Raw genomic sequence first — 22,424 nt, forward strand, 5'->3', positions numbered from 1 at the left:
GGAGAACATAGTGTTCGTAAATTATACTTTTTGCTAAACTTTCCCTCCCAGAACATCTGTAGTTGCATTTGTGCATTTTTGGGACCGTGAAATAATGGAGCGGGAGCGGAGGAAGGAGAGTATAGTGGCCTCCCTGCGGGCCCAGGGGGCCCTGGTAGGGAGGCCGAAGGTGAGGAGGAGGGAGCCAATATCAGTAGGAAGGCCCCCCAGGCCAGGACTCTGCCGAAGACTGCGAGCCGCCTGCAGGGGAATGACGGGCCCCCACCCTTGCGGGTTCTTCAGAGCACGAGAAAGCCTGAGGGTCTGCTCCCGACCCTGGCATCTGAGGTCCCCGACCCTCCGGAGGATGGAACGCAGCGCCGAGAGTCGGTGCAGGGGGCTTGTATCCTCTCCCCCATCCCCCAGGAAGAGGAACCCAGGGGGCTCAGTGGCAAGGTAAGGCTCATCCACAGCATATCACAAGACGGCGAAAGGACCAGGTGTTTAATATGTACAAGGCAGATTGTATGTCCCGGCTTCGCTTTGCACACCCAGTGATCTTGGGCATGTTGTGCGCACGTGTGTGCAAAACTTATTTATGTCAAGGGACAGTATTTTTTTATTGGGTAATACTAAGCACTTTGGAAACAGGTGGTGCCCCTAAGTACTCGCCTGCAGTCGTGAGTTCTGTCATATATCAGAGTCTCAACAAGACCAAAATGTCCTTAAACCTTTTTTTTGTGTCTTCGTGAATGTACCAGTTGGTGTTCACCTTTTACCCTTTAATGTTTGCGAGGCCTGTTTGCGGGCTAAAGAGACCAGAAACAAGCGCTCGGCATGACGTTGACTTTTGTCTTTTTCTGCCGTCCCACTTGGCCGGCCTCGGCCTGCTATCCTTCTTGTGTAAAAGGTTTATTATCTTTATGGGGCCATCTGTTTGACCCTATAAAGATAACAAAGCTTTTACGCCAGAAGGAAGTCAGGGCAGTCCATCCAAGAGGGAGGGCAGAAAAAGAGAAAAGTGTACGTCACCACAAGCTCTTTCCCAATGGCATAGCATAAACTGTGACGCCGGCCAATGGGAAGGAGGGCGGGGCTTAAAGCCTGCTAGTGAAAGCTCCCCATAATCATTAAATCTCGCCAGCGAAACTGCGCATGCACAGCCATCCCAGACTCGACCTAAAAAAGTAGCTAACAGTTCCAAACCGGGCAGCTTTGATCCTGTAAAGACAGGCTGTATAGGTGTTTTTCAAAGTATGCATTCTATGCTTTGTGCAGGCAATGTTTGTGGCATTATCAGTGAAATCACCAGCAAAAATCGACACACTAAACCATAAAATAAACTCACAGTCAGAAAATAGCCCAACCACTGACCTGTCAAACCAGCCTTTCTGTTGCTGCAAGGCGGCCCTGATTAAAGCCCCCTGCAATTATGCGAATTTCCGCGGGTTTATTTTCCTCATAATTATAGATTTGCCACCTAAGCCATCGTTTGCTGCATATTCTTTAGATTTTAAAAAAAAGAGATTAACCGAATCAAAAAGTTACTAAAATAAAAACGTGGCAACATGTGTTGCTGCACCATGACAGGCCCTTTGCAACTTTGCAACTTACCATCGAGGTGAAACATTTGCCCAACTGCGTTAATGTGTAAAAATGACAAAAAATGTAATAGTGTGACAAAATTTGATATTACCGCACAATTTGCCTAGCCTTGCCCCATAATTTAGTCAACCCTGCGCAAAGTTTGCACTCTCCTGCCACATCACTCAAGTGACCCTGCCTATAGGTTAGTTCTATTCTAGGTGCCCACAGGAAGGCTAGACCATCGTCAGAGGGGGGGCTTTTTTTGTTGCAGATTTATACAGCGGGAACTCGACCCAAAGGTATTGGAGCGCTTTACATGAATGAGCCCCAATTACGTAACAGGACACGATAAATTCTGTTAGGCACGGGGCGATTACGTGATTTGCCCAGTATCACAGGAAACTGAGCCTCTCACCAGGCTCGAACCTTCTCCCCCAAAGTCTGCCGTCCTAGCCACATCCTTCCAAAGGGTCCTCACCTGACGAAAACAGTAACAGAGGAGAGAGATCGTTAATTCCGTGTTTGCAGCCTATCATCAGCCCTCACCGCGCACTGTACATGCGCCCTCTCAGGCCCCGCCCCTGGCACTGCCACCATACCTCTATCGTCTGAGGGTGAAGCCTCCTTCGGCGCAGCTGCTGCTGCCGCTCCCTTAGGGCCGCGTGCTGCTGTTGCGTAGATTCCGTCTGCAGGGGGAGAGCTGGTTTTCGCTACTGAAAGTCGCTGAGTGTGGCGCAGATTCCGCCACCCCTCCACTGAACCCTCCCTTCGGCGAGGGTCAAGAGCAGGCCAGAGGCTGATGCAGGACGAAGAGGCGGACTGGGGAGGACTCGGGGGCGGGGGCGACACTCTCAGACACATCCTAGCGAACAACAGGTATTTCACAACAGCGTTTTAGCATAAACAGCCGGGTAAGGGGCGGGGGTGACTGGTGGAGGCAGTGACTGGGGGGTGCCTGGTGTCAGCCAGTGGAGGACGACGACCACCACCACCCTCCAAACCTAAGGCGCCTTAATGCGCTTTAGTTTTCAGACGTCTGAGTTAAACGAGTTCGTTCATTCAGGCTGAGGCAACATGCCAGTATGACAGCTTGGCAAAACAAGCATTTGCAATGCAATAGGTCTCGCAGCATTTAAGTTTGAGTTACTGGCATTGTAAATGACAATGCTTTGCATAATTTTTGTTTTTTGGTGTCCGTGTGTGCATGGCAGTGGTGGTGTCTGTGTGTGCATGGCAGTGGTGGTGTCTGTGTGTGCATGCCAGAGGTGGTGTCTGTGTGTGCATGGCAGTGGTGGTGTCCGTGTGTGTATGGGAGGGGTGGTGTCCGTGTGTGTATGGGAGGGGTGGTGTCTGTGTGTACATGGCAAAGGTGGTGTCCGTGTGTGTGTATGGCAATGGTGGTGTCCGTGCGTGCATGGCAGTGGTGGTTTCCCTGTGTGTATGGCAGTGGTGGTTTCCCTGTGTGTATGGCAGTGGTGGTGTCCGTGTGTGTATGGCAGTGGTGGTGTCTGTGTGTGTATGGCAGTGGTGGTTTCCCTGTGTGTATGGCAGTGGTGGTGTCCCTGTGTGCATGGCAGTGATGGTGTCCGTGTGTGCATGGCAGTGATGGTGTCCGTGTGTGTATGGCAGTGGTGCTACGTATATAAGTGTGCTTGGCCTGTGGCCATAGATTAGACTAAGGGTGTGATCAGAGTGTGTGAGTCTTTTGTTTGAGGGGGCAAGTGTGCGTTTCTGTGAGTAGAAAGCGAAGTACGCAGTTGTATGTGTTTGTTAGTGTAAATGGGTGTAAATATTCCACGCACTTACATAGTGGCAATCCAGAACCCTCACACAACACAGCGGATGAGGGGAAAAATCTTGCAGATGCGCACCTGAGCCAACAGAGATTACGTGGGCGTATGTGAGGAAATGAGAATCGGTACCAATTTGTGTATCTTTGCTTCGGGAGGTTGGATATGTGGCGATGTGTCCATAAGTCCCATGGAGAGACGGGAAAAAGAACGAGAGAGAGACCCAGCGAGCACAACCTGCAGCGTCGCGGACAGCCTGCCGGCTCCAGCTCTCTTCTGCCTCCACATTGCGCATGTTGCGGGGCGACACTTCCAGAAGCATAGACTCCCTGGGTATTAGCTGGTGCCGTGGTATGTGTGTTTAGAATGGAGTGGGCTTGAAAGCGATTGGTCAGCCAGCTCGAGAAACTCCAGCCACGTGTAATGTTCACCTATGTTAAATGTAATGGTGCATTTGGAAACATGACGCATACCACAACTCCTGTGCGATGCAGCGAGTTTATATCCATGTAATGCAAAGAAGCGGCTTGTTTGAGACCACACTTTGATTGGGTCCCACGCACTCCTGGTCATCAGGTACGTGTGATTACAGTGCTTGTAGATTATAGCACAGTGACTCGCATTATCGAATTATGATTGAGAAAGCATAGGCCTCTCTTGTTTGTATTAGTTGTGGTATGGTGTTTGTTTATCTCCATTTAGGGGGAGGACAAAACAACAGAATATTCCTGTGTTGTTGCTGGTTGCAGATCAGCCCGTAGTGCACATTGAAGTAATCCTGGTGCTGGGTTATTCCAGTCGATGGTTTGCGACTTTCCGTGGGGCGGGACTTCCGGCTTCGGAAGCCCGCGCCCACGGAGAGAAGCCGCGCCCACAGAGAGAAGCACTGCTGGTGGCGCGGGGAGAGCCCCGCGGTGGCGGCTGAAGTCCGGAGTGGCGGTAAGTGGGCAAGCGGTCGGTGCACTTGTGTGTGTGTGTGTGTGTGTGTGTGTGTGTGTGTGTGTATGTATGCGACGGCGGGGGTGGGTTCTCTGTATGTGTGGGTGCGTGCGTGCATGAGCGCTCGTGTGTGTGTCTGTCTCTGTTTCTGCGCATGCGTGTGTGGTGTTGCTGCTTCCCAGGAGACAGCAGCTGAGCGCGTGGCCAGCGGAATTCGCCTCCTTGAAGAGGCAATGCGCGTGGCCGAGGCTGTCTCCTGGGAAGCAGAGTCAGTGACAAAAGATCTCGGCGAGTACAGCGCTGACGAGCTGTATCGCTACGAGACCTAAAAATGAGCGAGGGGCGGAGAGGGAGTAATGAGCCAGGCGCAGCGCATAAGCCCATTTCACACAGAATGCTTGACTGGAGCGGGGCAGACTAATTCGAGTTCACTCCCAAGTACCTTCCGTTTCCATGCACCTCCTTTCACCCTCTTCATCTTCGCCTCTCCTTTGAACTGTTTGCCATTACTTTTACCCCTCATTTCTCATTTGTTTCCCTCAGCCTACACATTGCTACTCTAGACTCCATGCATATCTCCTCACTCCTCTGCATGAGCTTAACTCTGCTCTTGTGCCTCCTACCTCTCCCCTTAAACTTAACTTCTTGCCTGTGTGGAAGAATTTAAAAAAAATTATATTTTTCTGTAATAAAGAAGAATGAATATGAATGTTTCATGTTGGATCCACTACACAAAAGATGATTTAAAATTACAGTTAAACGAATTTATTTACGAGGTATTAAAGTGTGTTTATTAATTTGATTTAATTATGTCACATTTATGTGAAAAAACCATTGTGGATAAAATGGATACAGTTTCTATCATTCATCCCTGTATTCAGCCCCTCCCATCTAAACGTTTGAAAGTAAAGTTTATTGAAGAGAATATGCAAAAACATTGGAAAAAATACAAAAGATATTCATTTTTGCCTATTACCATAAATAACCAATGTTTAAATTGGAGAAAGTAAGGCACAGAAGAAGGAATAAGCAGGGGAAAACAAAGACAACAAGAGAGATAGCATTAATCATACACTATCGTGAAAAAACAACTATATAACAATACCAGAAAAATCTATAAAGGATTAAAGGCACAAATAATTAGACTCAGTAATAGTAATACAGAACAATTCAAAGCGGTTTAGGCACTTCTTCAATTCGAGAATTTTTGCGCATATGCTTTACCAGCAGAATATAGGTAGCCATAAGCAATCCCTTTTATTAGCAAGCATAACTGGATGAACATATGCTCTGTCAAGTCTTTGATTGTAACAAATTCCATACCACTATGCTTGAAAAGATACCTTAGAAGCATCCTTCCAAGATTTTGTAATCTGCTGAAAAGCAACTGCAAGAAGTAAATCTATTATCCTAAAATCCTTGGATTGAGATGACCAATCCCAGAAACACTTCCCAGAAACAGATTAATGCAAGTGAATGAAACATGTGCAGAAGAAATAGTTTTTATCTGTTGTCAAACTAGCGACCAAAAATCATAAATGAAAGGACATTCAAATAACATATATCTGAACTCTGCAGGGACAGGACCAGCACATACATGTAAATGTCCAGTATTTGGAAAGCACAAACAATTACCTGAGGGTGTGAAGGTGCTGGGGGCGGTCAGGAAGATTAAGCAAGCTATTGCCTGAGTCACATGGGGCTCGGCTGATCTGCCACCAGTGCCGGGGTTCGAGCAGTGAGACCCTGGTTCCAGTGTCAGTTGCCCTGGTCGCTGCGCCACACCTCTTCCCTGGCGTGGTAGAATCTATTTTGTGTAATGTTGCAGTAGTGAACAATAGCCGATTATAAATAAAAAATACGGTTTGAGTGTTATGAACTGCTCTAGAAAACTTCCTTATTTTGTTTCAGATTTTAAGCCAATTTGGAATTGAAAACGTCATTGTCAAATCAATTTCCAAAAGATGTTCCACCTTTTTTTTGGCAAAAGGTTGCAGCACAGACCATCATCACGCTCCATGTGTGAAAAAGGGTGCTTTATTGAAGACAGGTGCGTCTCAAAAAACTACACCTCACTATACATTGATTCACCTACATAGCCTCCTCCTCCACCCCTAAGGTTTCCCACCCTTTATCCTTTCTTTGCAACTAATTAAAAAACCCTACTCGGTCATTAACTGTTGAACTTTAACCCTGTAACCTCTTCTCTACTACTCTAAACATCTACATAACTAAGTATCTCCTATTTCAACCTTATTGCCTGCTCCTGGAGTAACTCATTCACAACCATAAACATAGACTGTAAAAATGTAAAAACTAGCTACCCGACGCCACTCAGAAAAGTCCTTCCCTCTCTATGGCTTTTCTGACCTCCCAATCTAGGAAGATTTAGGATACCTTCATATGTCTAAATCCTTGCCTAAAACCTCTTATCTAACTCCTTGGACGCTCATGACGAGCTCAGCTCGTCATGGTGTACACCTCCATACACTCATGACGAGCTGAGCTCGTCATGAACAATGGGATTTTAAAATATTCAGCATCCTGGAGGATTACCTTTAGCATTGATGTGGCTAAATCAGGTATAGCTCCATTCCGAAGTGAGACAAGTGTACTTCATCCCCCCTGAAAAAATGTACCGCTGCATACTTCAAATCAGGATGCTCTACTCTACCGAAACCTTCATCTCTCAAAATAATCTCATGTCCCTATTGATCTTCATCTTTGTTTTATCAATAGCAGCGGGTCCCTCAGCCCCTCTTCATTGTCTTCTAGGGATACATTCCGTCCAAATGAAGAAGCATTCCTACCATTGCTGTCTGATCTCCAACAAGTCCCTTTTCATCTGCTTTAGTAAAGCTAATCCTTTACATACCACCATATCATTCTCACCTAGGTGTACAATTAAAACATCAGGTCAAATGTGTTGTTGTATTAACCCCTTCGAGGCTGATGACGAGCTGGGCTCGTCATGGTGTAGCCTCCTCAAACACTGATGACGAGCCCAGCTCGTCATGAACAATGGGTTTTTTAAAAAGTCAGCATAGAAGGAGAATGAGCACAGCGCGCATGTGGTTAAATTATTTAAGCAAGTTTGTGCCATCTCATACCACCTTTTCCGTGCCAAAATATAATAAACAATGAAGAGTCCAACCCAAGTTTCAAACCTTTCCCCTTCTGCAGTTTATGCTGTTCTGCCCATTTTACAAAGAAATGACTGACTATCCAAATGGACAGCGCAGCAGACTCCAGCCCGGCCACTGCAACTGAAAAGACACATGCTTGAATACATATCTTGACATATCTCTTAAAGCAATGAGAAGTCTAGCGCCCCAAATGTATGATCCTGTCCCTGTTGCAAACCCTGCCTCACTACATCAGTGGCTCCCTCAATCCTGAAGAAGTGAGTGCCAAACTCTCCTGGGGCCTTCCTCAGCTGTAGCAAAGATCGCTGCATCACCCACAATAGCTGCACAGCAGTTACCACCTTCCCAGACACCCTGCGAAAAACATACCCAGACCTCCGGCAGTCAGACCCTTCAATGCCCACCCCTAACGTACTGGGCATAGAAATGGATCAGTACTGGCCCCCATTCCTACCAGTTTTCCTCCTCCCCTTTGGCCTGTCTTAAAGGGTTAAAGGGTTTGAGCATGATCATTACTGTCCCTAGCTCCCGCCCCCACCCCTACCTCCTTCCAATCTAGCCCTGCCACTCCTTTCCTCCTCAATAACTCTTACACTCTGAATGCTCCAAAGTACATCAATGATATTAATGTGGAAAACAACGTTTCTTCAGTATTCTTAAAGATGCTTGGTATAACCCTTAAGAGCCTAGTCAAAGGATCTCCTGACACTGGCCTTCTAACCCTGGGCCCGGGCCTCATCTCTCTGGCCCAGCCCTCCAGAATACGTCTGCCCTACTCTTCCACAGAAGGGGAATAACCACACCACAGCTTGCCCATAAATGCAATCCCTGCCAACTTGCTTGCAATGATGACCTTAGACAGACCACTGTCATTCAAACACAAAATAAACTGAACAACAGCTTCCTCCCTTGACCAATCTTCCACCCTCTTCTGCACACATCCCTCTAAAACTCCTGCCAATCTTGACTATACGCACTACTAGTGGAATCAGCCAAAGATTCTACCACCAATTGCAGCATCCTTTGTCTCCTATGGACCACACCCCCGCAGGCATCGGTGTCTTGCACATGTCTGTCTCCATGGCCAGCCCAAGGAACCTCTCTCACTGCGAACGAGACAAAGCGTCTGCAAAGTCATTGTCCACCCTGACACATGTCTGGCTTGAAACAGAATATCATGCTTCAGACAATTAAGGATGAAGACTTTCAGCAACTTAAGCACATGTTTGTGCCTGGCAGACTGCTTATTGAATACATGTACAACAGCCATGTTGTCCACCCTGAAAATGATCCTCTGGTGTGCTAGACTCTGTGCCCACACTGTGACCGCTACCACTAGGGGAAAGAGCTCTAAAAAGGCAATGCTCCTGCCCCAATTCTTCCAATGTCTTGGCCACTCCTCGGCGAACCCCCTGCCCTGCCAGTACAGACCAAATCCATTAGCACGTGCTGTATCTGAATATATTTGGACATCTCATTCTCATTCCTTAGGTGCAGTCATGAGGATGCCATTGAATTCTTCCAAAAACCTGCGCCACACGTAAGTCTTTTTTCGTACCTGCAGACAAGCACATGTATATGTGCGCCAGCAGAAGCCCCACGAATGACCAGCTCAGTTGCCTACAAATTGTTCTTCCCAACCTGACAACCCGGCATGCAAAATTCAGATGCCCTCACAGCACTTGAACCTCCCTAACCATCATGTTCTGTCTGGCTAACATGTCATCTATCAACATTTGCATATTCAGCTTTTTATCTGTCGGTAAGCGTGCCTCCATAGCCAGTGAGTGTAATTCGATACCCAGAAATGACAACACCATGCTTGGACCATATGTCTCCCATGCAAGCCTGTCTCTAAACTCTTCATCATATTGTAACCACACATATCCCCTGTAAGTCACCTGTGCCCTCCTAGTCACGTCTGTGTATTTAAACAAGGACAAGCACCTCTCTTTTCGCAGTAAACGCTCGCATGTATCATGGAAGCAGCTGTCCAGTTTTCTATTGTTATGGGCACCCAAGACCTCTTAGGCAACTCAAACTCCTCCTCTTTCGATCCCTCTTTTGACCTCAATTCAGCATCTACATACTCTCCCTTCCATATTTTTTTATATGGTCAGCATGAGGTGTGACCCCAGTGGGTTCTTCACACCCATGTATGGTAGCTTCCGCAGCTTAATTTTGTGACTCTCTTTTGCCCCCTCTACCTGTGACCTATTGTTGTCTTTTCCCCCTTCTGCCTCCTCCCTGCCTGATGCCATCCCCTGAACTTTGCAGTGTTGACTGTCGCCCCCACTTTAACTGCCTTCCCCTCTGTCTTCTGTGCCTCCTTGTACACATACAGTATCCTTCACATACAGACCTTTGCGGAGACAGACCTCCCCATTCGTCTCCCCTCCACACCAGTCCCTACTGACACCCTCTAAATGTGAAGAGCACGGAGTGTGGAAAACTCAGTGTTGTTCACTGCCCAGGCCTAATACTGGTGTGGCTGATTAGCAGAGAAATAAGTTGGGTGCTTGAGCTGCGGACCAAGTAGGTTGAGGCTGTTATAGGTAATGGGGAAATTGATGAAGCATTTGCTTGCTACTCCAGGTTCCTATTTAGCTCACGTATCAATCAATCAGTGACACTTATAAAGCGCGCTACATACCCGTAGGGTCTCAAGGCGCTGGGGGGGGGGGGAGGTGCCGCTACTGCTCGAACAGCCAGGTCTTCAGCTTCTTCCTGAAGGAGAGGTGGTCTTGGGTCAGGCGCAGGTCGGTCGGGAGGGAGTTCCAGGTCTTGGCGGCCAGGTAGGAGAAGGACCTTCCTCCTGTAGTCGCTCTTCGGATGCGGGGGACGGTGGCGAGGGCGTGGTTGGCTGATCGGAGGTGGCGTTTGGGAGCGTAGAAGTTGATCCGGCTGTTGAGGTAGCTCGGGCCTTGGTCGTGTAGGGCTTTGTGTGCGTGGGTGAGGAGGCGGAAGGTGATTCTTTTGTTGACGGGGAGCCAGTGAAGGTCTCTCAGATGTCCGGAGATGTGGCTGGTTCGTGGGATGTCGAGGATGAGTCTGGCTGAGGCGTTCTGGATCCGCTGGAGTCTCTTCTGGAGCTTGGCGGTGGTACCGGCGTAGAGGGCGTTGCCGTAGTCCAGTCGGCTGGTGACGAGGGCCTGGGTGACGGTCTTCCTGGTCTCGGTGGGGATCCACCAGAAGATCTTCCGTAGCATGCGTAGGATGTTGAAGCACGCCGAGGAGACGTTGTTGACTTGCCTGGTCATGGAGAGGGAGGAGTCCAGGATGAAGCCCAGGTTGCGTGCATGGTCTGTCGGTTTGGGTGCGGTGCCCAGGGCGGGAGGCCACCAGGAGTCGTCCCAGGCGGAGGGTGAGGGGCCCAGGATGAGGACCTCCGTCTTGTCCGAGTTCAGTTTCAGGCGGCTGGTCGTCATCCACTCGGCTACCTCTTTCATCCCTTCGTGCAGGTTGGCTCTGGCGGCGGCGGGGTCGTTGGTCAGGGAGAGGATCAGCTGGGTGTCGTCGGCGTAGGAGATTATGCTGAGGTTGTGTTTGCATACGATGGCCGCGAGGGGGCTCATGTAGACGTTGAAGAGGGTGGGGCTCAGAGATGATCCTTGAGGGACGCCGCAGATGACTTCGGAGGCCTCTGACTTGAACGGTGGTAGGCGGACTCTCTGTGTTCTTCCGTTGAGGAAGGAGATGATCCATTCCAGCGCCTTGTCCTGGATTCCGATGTTGCTGAGGCGCCGTACTAGGGTGCGGTGGCAGACCGTGTCGAATGCCGCGGAGAGGTCTAGGAGGATGAGGGCCGCTGTTTCTCCATTGTCCATCAGGGCTCGGATGTCATCGGTGGCGGCGATGAGGGCGGTCTCGGTGCTGTGATTTGCTCGGAAGCCGGACTGTGAGGGGTCGAGGGATCCATTCGTCTCGAGGAAGGCGGCCATCTGCTTGTTGACGGTCTTCTCGATGACTTTGGCTGGAAACGGGAGGAGCGAGATGGGGCGGTAGTTCTTGAGGTCGGTGGGGTCCGCTGTTGGTTTCTTGAGTAGAGCGCTGAGTTCGGCGTGTTTCCAGCTCTCAGGGAAGATGGTGGTGTCGAAGGATGTGTTGATGATGTCTCGCAGGTGGGGTGCGATGACAGCGTCGGCCTTGTTGAAGACGTGGTGAGGGCAGGGGTCGGTCGGTGATCCGGAGTGGATGGAGTTCATCGTGCGGATGGTGTCTTCGGTGCTGATCGGGGTCCAGGCGTCGAGGGTGGTGGTGGGGGGTGGTAGGTCGGTCATGGTGTGCGTTGGTTGGTTGCAGAAGCTGTTGTGTATGTCCGCGATTTTGTTGTGGAAGTATGAAGCGAGGGAGTTGCAGAGGTCTTGCGATGGGGTGATGTCGTTGTTTCCTGCGCTGGGGTTGGAGAGCTCTTTCACGATGTTGAAGAGTTCCTTGCAGTTGTGTGCGTTGTTGTCCAACCGGTCCTTGAATGCTGTTTTCTTGGTGGCGCGGATCAGCTGGTGGTGTTTCCGGGTGGCAAGTTTGAAGGAGGTCCTGTTGTCCGGTGTCGGTTCCTTTCTCCAGACTTTCTCGAGGGCTCGGCAGTTCTTCTTGGAGCTCTTGAGTTCGTCGGTGAACCATGGCGCCTTCTTGCTGCCGGGTCTGCTAGGCGGGGTCCTCAGTGGGGCGAGTTCGTCCGCGCAGTTGCTGATCCACTTCGTGAGGTTGTCGGCGGCCTGGCTGGGGTTCGCTGAGCTGGCAGGAGGGTGCTGGCTCAGGGAGGTGGCGAGCTGGTCTGCTGTGATCTTGTTCCAGCTTCTGCGGGCGGCCTGTTGTTGGTGGTGGTGGGTCGTCGTTCTCTTGAAGGTGAAGTGGACGCAGCTGTGGTCCGTCCATTGGAGCTCTGTGGCGTGGCTGAAGTCGATGTCTGTGCTGGAAGAGAAGACTGCGTCGAGAGTGTGTCCTGCGAGGTGGGTGGGGGTGGACACCAGTTGCTTGAGTCCCAAGTTGGCGAGGTTGTCGAGCAGGGTGCTGGTGTTGCGGTCGTTGTTGTTCTCTAGGTGGAAGTTGAGGTCTCCCAGGAGGATGTAGTCAGCGGAGGGGAGGGCATGCGGGCTGACGAAGTCGGCGATGTCCTCGCTGAATTGTGTGCGTGGTCCAGGGGGTCGGTAGATCAGGGTGCCTCTGAGGGTGGTGTTCGGGTTGGTGTGGATCTGGAAATGCAAGTGTTCGGCGCTGGTCAGGGTGTTGTCGGTGCTGGTCGTGAGACGGATGGTGTTCCTGTGGATGATGGCGATGCCTCCTCCCATCTGGTTGGCGTTTCGGTCCCTCCGGACGATCTTGTAGCCCTCTGGGATAGCGATGGCGATGTCGGGAGCTGAAGAGGCGTTCATCCAGGTCTCCGTGAGGAAGGCAACGTCAGGGGCTGTGGCGTCTAGGAGGTTCCAGAGTTCGATGGCGTGTCTGTGGACGGAGCGGGTGTTGAGCAGGATGCACTTGAGGTGGGTGCTGCTGGTGTTCGACTTGGCGGGTGCTGGTGCGAGGCAGGTCCGGATGCAGGAGAACTTGCAGGCGTGGCAGCTGAAAGGTCCGTGGGTACGTCTTGGAGTGGCTTGATGGCATTCCGGGAGTCGGCCGGTGTTGAGAGCGATGAGGGTGGCGGCTGAGTACGTCAGACGTGTCGGTCGGGGTCTTCGTGGGCCAGGGGTCCTGGCGCTGGTCGCGATCCGGTCGCAGACGGGCTTACCTTTGGCGCGCCTTCGGCGCACAATCGGCGCGCCCGCTGCGCGTGACCGCTGCGCGTTCGCACGGTCGCCATTTAAAGGCGAAGTGCGCGGGTGGGCGGAGCAGCTGGGAGGCGGGAGCGGGGAGGGAACAGAAGAGAAAAGGGGCGGGGCTGATGGCGGTGGCGGGAAGCGGGAGCGGGGAGGGAGAGCGGAGGGCGGCGAGGTAGGCGGGCACACAGGAAGGAGACAGGCACAAATGCAAAACACGAAGAAAAAAAACGGGGCACTGGGTACAGGCAACAATGCAGGTCAAAACAGAGGCAAAAACAGTTGACAAACGATCTTACGGCAAACAAATAAAACAAGCACAAATTTCGGTCAGAAACCGGCAAAACCAAAGGGGAGCGCTCAAGGCGGCAGCGAGGCCGGCGCTGAGGCAGAAGGCAGGCACAGGAGCACACGCGGCAGCTGGTGGCCGTGCGGCGCGGGGGTGTCCCACAAGTGGTCAAACAGTCCCTTGCAGATATTAAAGAATTCCTGGGGGAAACGGATGTACAGGAGCTAACCGTGGAGGTGAGACAGGACATGAAGGCTGACTGATATAAATGAGGAAGAGATAGGTATGGCAAATAAGGACATTCAGATGGGGGAAAGCACAGAGCCTGAGTGAGATATCCCCACACCTATGCAACATTGTGAGAAAGTGGCTCTATATATACTGGACTAGAATGAAGTACAGTGTGTATAGAGTCCACCAACCCCAGAGGTATAACAGAGGTTAAAAGTCAGAATTGACCTTACTCTCCATAGTGGTAGCCTGGTCGAGCAGTAAGGCAGTACCAGAGGACAGTGTAAAGCATTTGTTGTACACACTCAGTCAGTAAAAGGTTTCACACACCCAAGGACTTAACTCCAGGCCAATTGTTTTTATATCCACAGATATAGATGTTTTATTTTTAGAACCAACAGTTATAAAAATATACTTTTCTGGTTATGAGTACTCTCATGTAAATACTTTGCAAAGGAGCAATAAAGTTTGTGCACACAATGATTACAGTATTGGTAGTAAGCAACACAATCTTAAAACACACGTTAGCATTAGGTTCAATGGGTTTTCTACGTATGAGTACAGTTGATTACTTTATGGATTACTTTGGTAGTTACAGGACTAGATCTTAGATTCAGTCCTGGGGTCTAAGCTGAAACCAGATTAGCAAAAACATTTTAGTTACTGTAGTGAATTTTCATGAATATAAAGCTGTTTTAAAAGTTCAGACTTGGAAATTTTTCAATGTGAATCTGACAATGTTATTTAATGGGAGATAAATCAGGTTGCAGGTAAAGTACAATCACGTTACTTTTGTAACCCAGCACTGGTCTCCTAGGGCCAGCACTGGGGGCTTAACTCAAAACAGGTAGGTAATTGCGTTTCAGTATTTCGTATGATTTTTAAAGAATATTTGCAGTTTTCAAAAGTAGACACAGAAGAAATTTCATAGAAAAGCAGTCAATGGGTTGAAAATACAGATTACTAGTGAACCCGCTAGGGATTACTTTTGCGGTTCAGTATTGGGCTGAAAGGCACAGTACTGGCTTCTCTCTTGATCACAGGTGAGTTCTTCGGAATTCGGACTTTGGCTGATTTCATAGGAATATTTTCAGTTTTCAAAACTTCACACTTAGAACATTTTCGAGTCAAAATGGGTCAATGTTATCCAATGGCAGGTAAGAGAATTACCGGTTTCCAGGTGAGTACTTGGTTGGTGAAATTAATGTTCTGGGTATAGACTCAGGGGTCCACCAGGGTCAGGTAAGTACAGTTAGTTCAATCCTAGCAGCGCTGGGGTGGCTGGGTGCAGAGGTAGGTAGGCCCAATGATATCCAGTGAGGGAAAGGGGGCCTTCGGTGGGTGGCTGCTGGCTAGAAGGCCACGCGGCTCTGGGAGCTGGACTCCTGGTCACTTGCTCAGGGCAAGGGGGGAAGTAGGATACGACAAATGGGTCACAGCCAGCGGCACTCGGGCGGCTAGGTGCAAAGTGCTTTTGAAGTATCGGGCGCTCAATGTTATCCAATGAGGATCTTGAAGAGGGAACAAAGGCTGCAGGCTCGGGGACGGAGACTCTCCAGGGGCGACCAGCACTTCGAGAGGTACGTTGGGATCTTGGAGTACAGGTAGGTACCCCAAAGGGAGGCGCAGGGGGCTGTAGGGCGCCGGGTGCAGGGGTGTCTTTGGGTGTCGGAAAAGCTTACCCTCTGCTGGTCGCGGTTGGGGTGGCCCCTGGTTCTGAGTCTGCAGGCATCGGCTGGTTTGTTGAGGAGGGTCTTTGGGCACTGGACTTCAGGTCCCAGTCGCCGGGGGGACGTCCTCGTGGACTTTGTTCGGGTTGACCCGACCCAGGCTCGGCTGGTGCAGAGTGGGCTGGTCCGGAGCTTCCTGATGGGAACCAGGTGGGTTGTTGCAGCAGAGCCTCTGCTGATGGGAGTCCCAATCTTCAAGAGGGTCAAGGCAGGCAGGTCCTCTGGGTGTCCCAAGGTTGCTGTCCGCGGGGGTCGCCGGGTTTAGGCAAGAGCAGGTTCCAGGATCAACAGGCCGGTAGGGCTGGGGTCAAGTCTGTTGTTGTGTTCCTGTTATTAGCAGCTGCACGGCAGGTCTTCTTCTTCTTGATCTTCTTTCTTCTTTTTGGTATCGGGATCTGAGGAAGGAAGGTTCAGGGAGCCCCTAAATACTAAATTTAGGGGTGTTTCAGGTAGGCCAAGGGCAGGGACCAATGGGTCCCTGTCATGGGGTGAGTATACCCCCTAGCCTGCTCATATCATTTTGTGGAATCTAGCTGGATAACAATCTGTTTTCCTGTGCTTTAACCCTGCCTTGTGTGCCAGAGTAAAATTCAATCCCTGAAAAGAGACCAATCACCGGAGCAACCTACAGTTCTCTGCCTTCATAACCATCACCGCTTGAGTGTCTAATGATTCATCTTGACCACAAACCTGGTACTAAACAAGTAAGGCCTCAGCCCATGGAAGGTCCACACTATGGCAAAACCCTCTTTTTCAATGACAACCCAGTTTTGCTCTATAGGTAGTATAAGAAATGTGATTATTATTTGGGGTAGATGAATACCCTCCACAAGGTAAGGTAAGGTAAGGTAAAGATTATTATGCATAGTTAATTAAAACCAGTGCATAACATGTTACAAAAGGATCATAAAATATCATGCTTTAAAACCATTAAAAAGATAAACGTACGGTTAAAAGGTACAATATGGCTGTCCATGCACCTTTTTGCAAAGACAGAACAATGGGTTCCCTTACTTCCTTCTGTCTGTCTGCTTGTTAGCCTGTATCTGTGTTGATGGGCCCCAGTTTTGGCGGTCTTGGAAGTCTTTGCTCGACCATCGCGAGAAATTTGACATATCTGCAGTTCAATTTAGTATTTGCAGGATTCAGGCAGGTGAGCACCGCCTGCCTTCTGGTGCAAATCCCTTTCTGCTTAAACTGGTCCTTAAGGAGCAGTTGGCGGGCTTCTTGTAGTTCTTCGCAGAGACAGGTCATATGGAGAATGTCACCCTTCTTTGAATTGCAGAGCGGACAGGCCTCGTTGCCCTCTGTCCTGAGCCATGGTGGGAGATGCTCTGTACTCGGTAGAATCCCTAATCTGTATTTCAGGAACCTCATTTTTGTGGCTTTTGGGTAACCCTCACTAAAGTATGATTGTGGTGTCAAAGATTTGTACGAGTTGAGGGTCATTCATTCGTGAGATCTTTTGGAAAAAGCAGCCTTGTCTTCTAGTAAGGAAAGTGATGGGATATTTTTCCAGACTAGTTTTTTAAAAGTGTTGTGCCCCAGTTGCATTTCCCAAAGCGCAGCGAGTTTGGTCGCTCCCAGCGCTCTCTGCAAGTAAGTTCTTGCCTGAGATGTGTCCCTGCCTTGTATGTCCTGCCATAACAAAGAGTTTAATGTGTCTATAGTGGCGGTGCTGAGTTTATGGCAGCAAATGATGTATGCTCCATACCTGGCTAGATCTTGTTTTTGCAAGCCAAACTCCAGTCTTATTTGAGCAGGCAAAGTGTGGAGCGGGAGCGAAAACATTGTTCTGTAAGCTTTAACCTGTATGTTGTCCAGGTTTTTGGAGTCTCTTCCCCGCAAGGCCTCGCTGCCATAGGTGATCGAAGGGAGTAGTTTCGCCTGAATAACTTTCAGATAGGGGGTCAGGGTCGGTCCCATCAGTTCGGTAGCTAAATATTTCAACGTCACGGCAATCAGTGCTCCTCTCCTGCTTGTTTCCTGCTTCTGCTGCGCACATGAGCCTTCTCTATCAAAATTAACTCCCAAGTATTTATACTCGCTAGCTGGCTCGATTTTTAGTCCACCAAGAGACCAGGTCTTCTGTTGTTTTTTGTTGATGTTGATTGACATCGTACGAGTCTTGCTCAGGTTTATTTTTAAGTTGTTTTCCATTGCATAATTATGCATTTCCATCAAAAGCTGCTGGAGACCAATGTAGGTGTGGCTGAGTAGTACAACGTCGTCAGCGTACAGAAGATTGCTCAGAGTTTTCCCTCCCATCCTGGGGGAATGGGAATTGCAGGTGTCGAGTAGTCTTGGTAAATCCGCCATAAAGAGGTTAAACAATAATGGAGCAAGCACGCACCCTTGTTTAAGTCCCTAGGTGGTGCGAACTTTTGAGGACAAATGGGTGCCGCTTCCTAGCTTCACCTGCACCCAGGTGTCAGTATGAAGAAGCTTCAGCATGTTTAGAATCGGCTGTGATGTACCACATTGTGCCAGTTTCCCCCATAGTCTGTCTCTCTCGATGTTGTCGAATGCTGCATTGAAGTCGATGTAACACAAATGCAGCTGAAGTTTTTTGATTTTTGCTGCATCTATAATTAGTGAAATGGCAAAGATGTTAGTTACTGTGCCGGTCTTTTTCCGAAAACCTGTCTGATTCAGTGGTATGATCAGATTTGACTCAGCCAAACATGCGATCTCCTCTAAGATGGTTCCCGCGAAGTATTTCGCCTCGTTGTCAAGGAGGGCTACTAAGCGATAGTTGTTTGGGTCCATCTTATCTCTTTTTTTATAAATAGGGACAATCGTCGACCCCCTCCAGGATTCTGGGATTCTATTTAGAAGCCTAACTTCCATGAATAGGGTTTGCATGATCTCCGCCCACTCTGTGTTTTTTGCTTTAAAAAGGGCTGGTGGGATACAGTTTGGTCCTGGGGCACCTTCTTTCCTGCCTTTGGTTATCTGTTTTTTGATTGAGGCTATCTGCTGAGTTCTAAAGGTGTCTTGGTTGTTGGTAAGTGAGCCTTGAGCACCCTGACCCAATGTCGCAGGCATGTACGTTACAGAATCTGATTCTGTGCTCTTGTTGATCCATTTTTGTGCTCCTGCATACTCTGAAGAGTCGTTGAAGTGACTGGAAAGGTAATTAATCCAAGACTCTTCTGTAATGTGAGATCCTAAATCTATGTGCTGTGGGCGCAAGATCCTATTCACTGATTGCCAGAAGCAGGCACTGTTGTTGGTTTTGGTGTTGTGTAGTAATTTTGCCCAAACATCGTTTTCAGCGTCTTTTTTAATGTTCCATTTCGTTCGATTGAGCACAGCCCTTTGGTGTTTCAGCTCTGCTCGTAGGTAGATGTTATTGGGGGCTAATCTTAGCTTCTGTAATGTCAGGTTTACTGATCTTTTTTGTGTCTTTAGTTGGGCTCTCGATTCTTTCTTTAGGTTATTTTTGCGGCTCTTTTTGTGAGGATTGACTTTTAGGGCGGTCTTGATTGCTAGTTCTTTTAGCAGTATTCCCGTATAATGCTTCCAGTAGGTAGTGTGCCCAACTGCAGTTGATTTTTGGTTGTTGTATAGTTGAAGTGCAGCTTCAGCCAGAATGGTTGAATTAACTGGCGTGCATTTAATCCTGTTTTGGTTCGTGGAATATGTCGGCCCAAGCGTAATGTCTGGCCTGATTGCGGTTGGCGTCTTTGATATTATATGGCATTCCTAGGGGCGGTGATCCCTTTCACCCTTATCCCCCATTCTAAACCCCAGGATGTATGGGAATAACGCAAGACTGGCAAATGTATAGTCCAGAATGGAGCTTGCTATGGTTGAATAAAAGGTTTCTACTGGAGGAGAGTCTGTCGGAAATCTTCAGTTTATTGCCCGAAGGTTTTGATGTTCTAAGTCATGGAGAAAACGGTAGTTTGGATGTTTTCTCCTGTTTAGTGGGGCATTTTGCCGTGGTATAGTGTAGATTCTGGTTAGAGCCAGTGCCTCTTCTCCTGGTGATGAGCCAAGTAAATCTTGATTTAGGTCCCCTGTCAGAATGAAGAGTATTTTTTCCATCTGGGTGACATACTCAGCCAGTTGATTAGAGATTTTGGAGGAGTCTTTAGCTCTGTTTTTGGGATGGACGTATGCGTTAATTATGCATACCTCTTCTTCTGTATTCCCAAGGGCTAATTTTATCTTTACTGCAAGTGTTGTAGATTAAGGTGGATCCATAAGGATTGCCGAAGATATTGATGTGGTGGACACATAGGTGGCCAAGCCTCCTGAGTGGTGCCCAAATCTGCTGGTCCTTGCCGCTCCTGTGGCAAAACAGGTATAGCCCGTGATGTGCTGTGGAGTTAGAAGTCAGGTTTCTTGCAGCGTTATTATGTAAAAAAAGAGAGCAATATAATGCTGGAAGTCTGGATCGTCCATTTTTGAGTTTAGGCCATTAATATTCCAGGAGCAGATGCCTATAGTTGGCGCCCTTCCCCTGCTACCTTCTCTGTTTTGTTGATAGCGTCAGGCCTCTTCAGGATGTATAAACTTGGACTACTGCAATGCCCTATTCTTGAACTCTCAAGAAAAAGTCCTCAATAAGCTGCAAACCATTCAAAATGCTGCTGCCAGACTGCTGGGTGATATCCCCAAATTTCAATCAGTCTCAGGAACCATCAGAGAACTTCACTGGCTTTCCATCAGGAACAGAACTAAGTTTAAGGCCCTGTGTATTGTCTATAAGGCGTTGCACAACCAGGGACCGGCCTTTCTCACTCAACAACTTGTTCCCTACCGGCCCACCAGGTCCCTGCGGTCCTCTGATCGCTTCCAGCTGGAAGTACCCCGTACCAAACTGGTTTCATGGGGTGACAGAAGATTCCTCGTTTCAGCACCTAAGCTCTGGAACACTTTGCCACTGTCCTTAAAGAGCAGCCCCTCCCTATGGTCCTTTCGAAAACACCTTAAAACGTGGCTATTTGACCAATAATTACATCCTCCTGTAGGGCTGAATTTAGCAGATACTTAGCGCCGAGATGCCCATGGGCCTTCGTTGCGCTTTATAAGTGTTTAAATAAATAAATAAATAAATAAATAAAGATGGTTTGGGATAGTATTTCCCTTATTGGAGCTTGATTTTGCTCTGATGCCACCATTGAGCTCGCTTCCAACCGGCCCCGGAGACTGCATATGCTTCCTTTTGGTGAGCTTCCTCGTGTGGTCCTGATTGTACTGAAAGTGTGAGTCTGATGTTTCTTTGGCTCTGAGCTCGACCGGCTCGTAGGTGGCGCTAAGTGAGGGCCTGCAGCCGCCATTGAACGTGCTGCTGATCGCTGCCAGGGGCTGCTCTTGCTTCCCTTAGGTGAGCTTCCCAGTGCATCCCTAAGAACGCTAAAAGTGTGAGCCTGGTGTATCTCTGGCTCCAGACTTGTCTTGCTCAAAAATGGCGAGCGATAGGCTGGTCTTTGTAAGGGGACCAGCTTAATTCCCCAGTTTTTGAATACTACTTCCGCTAGGATTGAATCTGCGACGTTGCTGGAGGTCCAAGTTGTCTTCGTTGCCTCCGGGCTTTGTGCATTAGCAGCGGGTAAAAATTCTACTGAGACTAAGTCCTTTGTGCTTATGCCCCCCAAGTTGGGGATACATTCCAATAATCTGAGAATGTTGCCACGATTTAGCAGGTCCTGCTGCCCTTTTGACATGTATTCAGGGTAAAAAACCAGGATCTCTGTCGGCTGTTTGATGCTTCCATTCCTCAGCGGTTTTGTTGGTGAGTGGTATGTTTTTGCTGTTGGTCCATGGCCTGATTGTACTTCATGGGTTACCAGGAAATGACTTTCGCTACATGTTGTAGCGGGATGTAGTGTTGATTTAGTTGAGAAAGTTTGCTTTGGTATTGCACCCATGTCGAGTGGCCATTTTACCTGTGGGTGCACTGTTTGGCTGGGAATGGAATGTGCGATCGTGGTTGCTGTGGCCCTGATTGGATCTTTATAGTTTGAGCTTAGCATTGGACCAGTGGTTCTTTTTCTGTCCCCTTCATGGGGGATTAATGTGGAGGATTGCTTACTTGCAGCTGATGTTAGTGCCTCTTGCTTGACCGTCTCGACAGGTGGTTGCCCTAGGGAAGCAGACTCCTTATTTAGAGAAACTGGTTCTCCCGCTTGTCCTTGAATGTCGCTCTCTTGTTTGATCTTACTGCTGCTGGTTTGTGTAGGCAGTTGGATCTTCATTGCCTCTTTTTTGTGTGCGACATTTTGTTTAGTTTGGTCTCTTATTGGAGAGTCTTGGGTCCGTTTCCCATCTTGATCTGACAAGCTACTGTTTGGTTTTTGCTGTTGATTGAAACTGTTTGAGGCATGATTTGCCCGATCTGTTGGATGTGCATTGATTATGTTGACTGAACGGTTATCTTTTGTGCCAGTGAAGATAGCGAAGTATTTTGTTGAAACTGTTTGTGGTTTTTGGTTGCGCCCTTTCCTTTTTTGTTGTCGCCGTTGTTTTGCGTTAAGTTTTTGCTGGATCTCCAGTCCCGTCTTTGTTATCTCCTCATCTTCAAAAAAAAGGTGGTCGTCTAGCCTTGTGCCGGATGTTTCCCTCCTAGATGCTCCCTCTTCAATTTTAGTTGAGCCCAAGTCTTTTGTTGCGTTTTCTGTGTGTAGGTTCCTTATGTCGCCTATGAGGTCAGTTAGAAGTGAGGGCAGTGTAGCTAGTTTGTCCACTACCTGGCTGCAATTGCAGCTCTGGTAGGTATTTGTTTGTGCTCTCGTTATCAAATTGTTCAAGTTGCCCAGCTTATCATCAATGCCGGCTGTGAAGACTGCCAGCGTGTTAAGGAGGGTTAGTTGTAACTCAATTTTTTTCAGATTGATATTGCAGAGCTTCGACAGCTAGCTGGATTGTGTTTAACAATGAATTCCAAGTACCAGTGTTATGTTCTTTCCTGAGCTCTTTCTCGTTTTTACTGTTGTCGATGTTGTTAACGTTATTGGCTGCCGGGG

At 48.8% G+C, this 22,424-nt stretch overlaps 2 protein-coding genes across 4 annotated transcripts in view; both read right to left on the bottom strand.

The window, feature by feature from the left end:
• Positions 1-2,419, bottom strand: part of LOC147703525 (membrane-spanning 4-domains subfamily A member 4A-like) — a 345,084-nt gene extending 342,665 nt beyond the window's left edge. Inside the window, exon 1 of the mRNA XM_086931894.1 lies at positions 2,166-2,419. The gene's annotated coding sequence lies outside the window, so the exon portion shown is untranslated. The remainder of the gene's footprint in view (positions 1-2,165) is intronic.
• LOC147703524 (membrane-spanning 4-domains subfamily A member 4A-like) overlaps positions 1-22,424 on the bottom strand; it is a 1,156,223-nt gene that overhangs the window by 342,665 nt on the left and 791,134 nt on the right. The gene's annotated exons all lie outside the window — the stretch shown is intronic.

This window comes from Lissotriton vulgaris, chromosome 7 (genome assembly GCF_964263255.1).
Source record: "Lissotriton vulgaris chromosome 7, aLisVul1.2, whole genome shotgun sequence".
In the NCBI taxonomy this organism is placed as follows: Eukaryota; Metazoa; Chordata; class Amphibia; order Caudata; family Salamandridae; genus Lissotriton; species Lissotriton vulgaris.